The sequence below is a fragment of the Notamacropus eugenii genome, chromosome 3, assembly GCF_028372415.1.
Source record: "Notamacropus eugenii isolate mMacEug1 chromosome 3, mMacEug1.pri_v2, whole genome shotgun sequence".
In the NCBI taxonomy this organism is placed as follows: Eukaryota; Metazoa; Chordata; class Mammalia; order Diprotodontia; family Macropodidae; genus Notamacropus; species Notamacropus eugenii.
This window is the reverse complement of record NC_092874.1, coordinates 96887518-96893517: the sequence shown is the minus strand read 5'-3', so window position 1 is coordinate 96893517 and position 6000 is coordinate 96887518. Positions and strand designations below refer to the sequence as shown.

General features: G+C 41.4%; 1 pseudogene; it reads left to right on the top strand.

The window, feature by feature from the left end:
• The first annotated feature begins 2999 nt into the window (after nt 1-2999).
• Nucleotides 3000-5029, top strand: LOC140531030 (GTPase IMAP family member 4-like; annotated as a pseudogene).
• The last annotated feature ends 971 nt before the right edge of the window (nt 5030-6000 follow it).

Here is a 6000-nt window from a genome sequence, read left to right as displayed (position 1 = left end):
GAAAAGTCTTATTAAAAAATCTAGCTTCAGACCCATCTTATATGTGTTCCCCTGGGCAAGACTCAACCTCAGTCTGCCTCAGTATTTCAGCTGAAAAATGGAGCTCATAATAACACCTATCTTCCAGAACTACTGTGAGGATCCATGGCCACAATATTTGTAAAGCACTTTGTAAAACTCAAAGCAGTACAATTTCCCCATCATCTTTGACTCTCATTAAAATGTTTTAGTCAGGCTTTCTGCTGACAGGAAAGGAGCAGTTTCTCATGGTGTAGCTGATGCTGGTCACATTCTCAGCTGAGGCCTTCTGAGAATCATGGGAGTTAGAAGCAACTTTAGAGTCCAACCTCCTACCAGAAGAACAAATCCCCTTTACCATGTAGCTAACAACTGTGATCTCTTCCACAGATGGTAAACTCACTGTCTCCCAGCCCAATCCATGGTGTGGGCAGCTCCAGTTATTAGGACAGTCTTCCTTTTTAATGGAGCTGAAATCATTCTCCTTGTAACCTACATCTTTCGCACCAGCTTTGCTCACCGGAGTTAAACAAAATGACTTTTTTCTTCATGCTTTTCTTCCTTTTCTTCATGACATACCTCTAGACACCTGAGGGCACTGATCATGCTCTATCCTAGGCTTCTCTTCCCTAGTCTAAACATCCTCCATTCCTTGGATTCTTCCTTCAGGGCCATCTTGTCCACAGCTTCCACCTTCCTCACTGTCCTCCTCAGCATGAACTCTAGCTAGTCCTGAAGGAGAATAAGAGAATAGAAATCAGAGGACCTCGAGTCAAATTCTGACTTCTTTTTGTCCTTCATGACTTCTGGCATGTCATTTAGCCTCTGTGAGACTTACTTTGCTCATTTGTGAAATGAAGGACTTGGACTTACACAACCTTACACACTCCTCCTAGCTCCCAAAATTCTGCAAATGTGGTGCCCAAACTGGAACATGCTGCTGAACATGGGACCTGACTAGTGTGAGGGACAGTGGGGCTGTTACTTCCTAGGATAAAATTCTTGTAGTCCTTCAATAGGTTAAGATTTTCTTAGCTTTTTAACAGCTGACCTCACATTAAGCCTTTTATTTTTTAATGTGGACCTATACTATCATCACATTTTCATGGAAAAATCTTGGTATGGAAACTCCTTCTGTGCAGAGTAGGAACTCATTAGTCATTTGTGGCTTAAGAGCAGGAGTGTTTACTCTTTTTTGTCTTGGATCCCTTAGGAATATTGTGAAGCCTATGGACACTTATTACAGCATAATGTTTCCTAAAGAATAAAATGAAATAAGGCATCACAAAAGAAAAGAGTTATATTCAAATGCAAATATCAAAATATGTATATTTTAAAACAACTCTACAAGTTCATGGATCCCAGGGTAAAGACACCTACAATTTGGGGATTCTTTGGAAGTGCAGTGATACATCCACCCTGACATAGGACATGAACCCAGGTCTTCCTGACTCCAAGGCTGGCCCATCACTCATTATCCCACACTGCCTCCCTCATGCTTCCACACAGTTTGGAAGCACCTGGTTTTACTTAATACCTCATATCTCTAGAGACACTGTATGGCACAGAACTGACATCTGGGGAAGAAATCTAGGCTACTATGATTCTACTAAAGTAAACTAACATTCCACAAATGTTTCAGGAGCCATGTCACCTTGATGACTCTTTCAGGCCCACACTGAGAAGCCCACTAAAACTTCTAGGTTGTGAACAGTTTTTCAATCTTAAATGGTTTATTCTACATTTTCATCTGGTAGAATTTGAAGAATTCTAATTAACCTGTCCTAATTTGTAAAATTAGGACAGAGATAAATTTTTGTCTTTTTTTTTCTCCTTTCATCCTAGTGCTTGATCAGTTTTCAGGAATTAAACATGTTCAGATGGGCTTTATTTTTTTCTGTTTGCTGGAGACCTATTTCCCTCCCCTTTTCCCCCCACACTGCCAATTACTTCCCCACCACCATGGGCCTTCTGACTGGGCCTCACACTTAAAATTTTGCTAGGATTTTTACAACCCAGAGTATGTATTCTATCCACTGACACCATATTTCCTTAACACCACCCCTACTTCACCACCAGCCTGGGCCCTCTGACTAGGCCCAAGGCTCTTTCTGCCTAGTGGCTCAACATTTTAATAGAGGAAGGCAAACTGTGTTTTGGAAAGAGGATATTGTGAAACTAGGAGAATGGAATCTACTGCCAACTAAGTCCCTTTATTTTCACAGAAACATACACTCCTCTTCCTCCCTGTTCATGGTTCCAATCCCACCCCCACCAACCCCTGGCTGATCTTGCCCTACCCTTTCTTTACCATGGCTCTGAAATCAGGCCCCTGGCTGCAGAAGCCTGAGTGAAGGCTCTGAGTTCAGGGGGTTTAGAAGTGAGGACATCTGGTCAATTCCTCAAATCCATTTCAGTGATTACCCCAGGAGGAAAAGGCCTTTGCCAATCACTAATTATGTGATAAGGTAGCATCTATACTAGGAAGAGAAAGGAAGAAAAATCCATGGGAGACTTAGATGTCCAAAAGAGATCTATTACAGGACATTTTCACAGTTGGCTAGAGATGAGAAGGAGTTGTTGAAATTAAGATTTATATGTTCAAAACTGATTTATTAAAAGTTATTCTTATATAGCTTCCCAAGGTCCAGGAGGACTGCAGATCAGAATGGGAAGCTGTACTGCTCCAAATCTGCATCTGAATTGGGGTTGCGTGGAGACTCTAAAAATGACTTTTCATTTTCCCTTTGCTGTATATGAAAAGTCCCTGCTGTGATCTCAGTTACAGTAGTCTAATGTGGGTGGGTGGAGAGGGAGGTAGAGATTCCAGGCTGATGATATATGAGGACAGAGGTGTTATTTGTTCAGTTTCCAGGTCTAGGTTGTACAATCTACGAGCAAAGACACTGGTGGAGGAGAAAAGCAAAAAGAACTGAATGATTTCCCAATTTATTCAGCAGTGGTTGACAAGGGAGCTATAGATGAACTTACCTGTGATGTCAGGTGATACGGGCCATCTAAGTCAAGATGACACTCATCAATGAAGTTAATTGGACCTTCTTGACTAGTTTTAGAGGCAATAGCAAAGAGTAATAGACAATGCCTGGAGGGAACTTGGGAATTATCTGTCAAGTGAATGGAGAATGGCCTTGGGTTGTTCCCATAAGTGAGGAATCAGAAATTTACAGAGGTGCTCACATTTGTTCGCCATTTTTTTCTGAGATTCTACATATTTATTACTAATTCAAACTCTCAAGGGAATGGGAAATAAACTTTCCTTTTAATTTTTATTTATTTTGTTAAATGATTCCTGGTTACATTTGTACCATTTTGATTCCTTTTTTTATTTTGAATCCAAATACTCACCCTCCATCCATCCCTTACCCAACCATTGAAAAGAGCAGCAGTATGACTCCCATTATACATCTGAAGTCATGAAAACCATATATTCATATTTGCCATTTGGTAAGAAATCAAAAAATAAGAAGCAAGATGAAGTGAAAAAATATATTCTTCTATCTGCACTCACAGTTCAGAGGGAATGATAGCTTTTCTCCTTTGGGATTCTCACTATGAAATAGTCCTTCAAATTCCTTGGGGAAGGAAGGATTAAACCTCCACATCACACAAAGATCCTAACATGGGAAAAGAACTCAAGTCTTAATATAGCTGGGTATAATGTGGCTAAAACTGTGTACATACATGCATGTGTTTTTCAACAAGCAATAATAATTCATTCATTATATGCCCTAGAGGAAGGGTGGAATTTGCTGTTATATAAATCTAAGAGATGTCACCTCCTAACACCTCTCAAAAGCAGTCACATGGGGATGGGTGCCTTCCTTCTGCTGACAAGGATCTGTAAATTTCAGCAGGACAATATATAGCCATGTTCAAAGCTTGTCCAGATTACTAGGATCCTTCTCAGTTAGTGCTCTACTGCATGACCTTCAAGAACCTAAGAGTCACCTCCTTGTCATGCTGGAACTTCTGAGCAGGGCTTTATTACAATCGTCTATAAAACCCAGTCATTCATGCTTCTTTCTTAATTGTTTTCTACAGACCCAGACAGCAGTAGAGGAGGCTCAAGGGAGTCAGAACTCAGATTATCCTGGTGGCGAAAACAGTGGCTGGGAAAAGTGCTGCAAGAAACACCCTCCTATGCAGGAGAGAATTTGAGTTCAGGCCTTCAGGAGGGTCAGTCACCAAGATCTGTAGGAAAGCCAGGACCACATGGAATGGGAGGGACATTGTTGTTATTGCTACTCCAGGCATTTTTGACACTGACACTGAGGAGAAAGAAAATTTGAAAGAAATGTCTCATTTCACGACACTATCCTCTCCAGGACCACATGCTCTACTCCTGGTCTTGCAAGTGGGTCGTTTCACCCAGGAGGAGAAGGCAGCTGTTGAATGGCTTTATCGTATTCTGGGAGAGGGATCAGTGAAATTTCTAATCATTGTCTTCACTCAGAAAGAAGAGCTGGGAAAACAAAGTGCAGGGGATTATACAAGAACCATTGAGAACCCCTATTTCAAGGAGTTGTTGGAGAAGTGTGAGCACAGATACTGTGCATTTAATAATAATGCTAGTGGAGCCCAGAGAGATGCCCAGGTTTCAGAGCTGATGGCCATGGTTGAGACAATGGTGCAAGCTAATGGGGGCACCCACTAAACCAATGATACATACAAATCTGTGGAAGATCTCCTCCAGAAGGACACAGAGGCTCTTCAACAACACTACAAGGAGCAGTTTGAGAACGAGAGAGAAGAAATCAGACAGAAATATGAGAAGATGTTTGAAGAATTGGAGAAGGAAAAGGAAAAGTGGAAAGAGGTAAAAGAACAGGATGATAAGAAATGGGAAGACTATACGAAGAAAAAGAAGTCCTATGAGGATAAGAAGGAGGCATAGTTCAAAGACTCAGGGCAGAAGTACATGAAAAATTATGAGGATGCCCTAAGGGAGGCTGAAAATCTTGAGAGTTTACTTTGGGAAATTGCAAAGTTAATTTTGCCCATTGTTTTCCAGTTGCTATGGGTGTTTTCTGCAGGAAATCCTTTTGACAACCAGAATCATTTCCTACCTAGTCTCCACCATGGGAGCTGGTTAAACAAAGAGAGTTTAAGAGAGGTCACACATTCAATAAAGAATTCAGACATCCGGTGAACCCAAGTCTCCTGACAATATGTCTAATGTTCTTTCTGGTCTATCACACTACTTGCTAAATAGCAATGCCTTTCAGAAGAATGCAGCCTGATATTTTACAGTAACACATAGAATTTCCTAATTTCTTATGTTAAGTCTATGTGAACAGGCAGCTAGCAATAGCCAGGAGAAGGCAAGAATTCAAAACTCATTGTGTACCATTAGGAACTAATAAATAGCTCCACTTTGGGCATTATCCCCCCAGGAAGCATTTCCCCTTTTTTTCGCTGTCACTCCCATCATTCTCATCCTTTAAGAACCAGCTAAACACACATGGCCTCTCCCCAAACCTTCACTACTTCCTTTCTTCTCCACTCTCATGATGCCTATTCCAGAGAACCAATGTGCTGCAGACTAAAACCATCCATTCCACCTCTTCACATGCTCACAATCCCTCTTTCTTGGAAGTGCTAAGTAAGCCAAACAAAGTACTGTTCTCATCACCCTAACTGGGCTCTGTACCCTGCTGTGAGACAATCAACTTGGAGACTATTCTCAGAGGCTCTTCCCCTCCAATATGGATTTTATTTTGACCAGATAAAAGAGTGTATATTTTGTCTCATTTCTTCCCTAACCTTATTCGCTGAATGGGCTTTGCCTCAGTCAAACTGAGACCTGTTAGAGACCTTGGCTTAAAAAGGCCTAGGGCTCCCACTGCATTCAGGGCCATCTCCAGTCAACCTGATCTATATCTTGACACTGGACCCAAATGGCTCTAGAAGAGAAAGTGAGGCTAGTGACTTTGCACAGCCCTCCCTTCTTTAAATCTATTT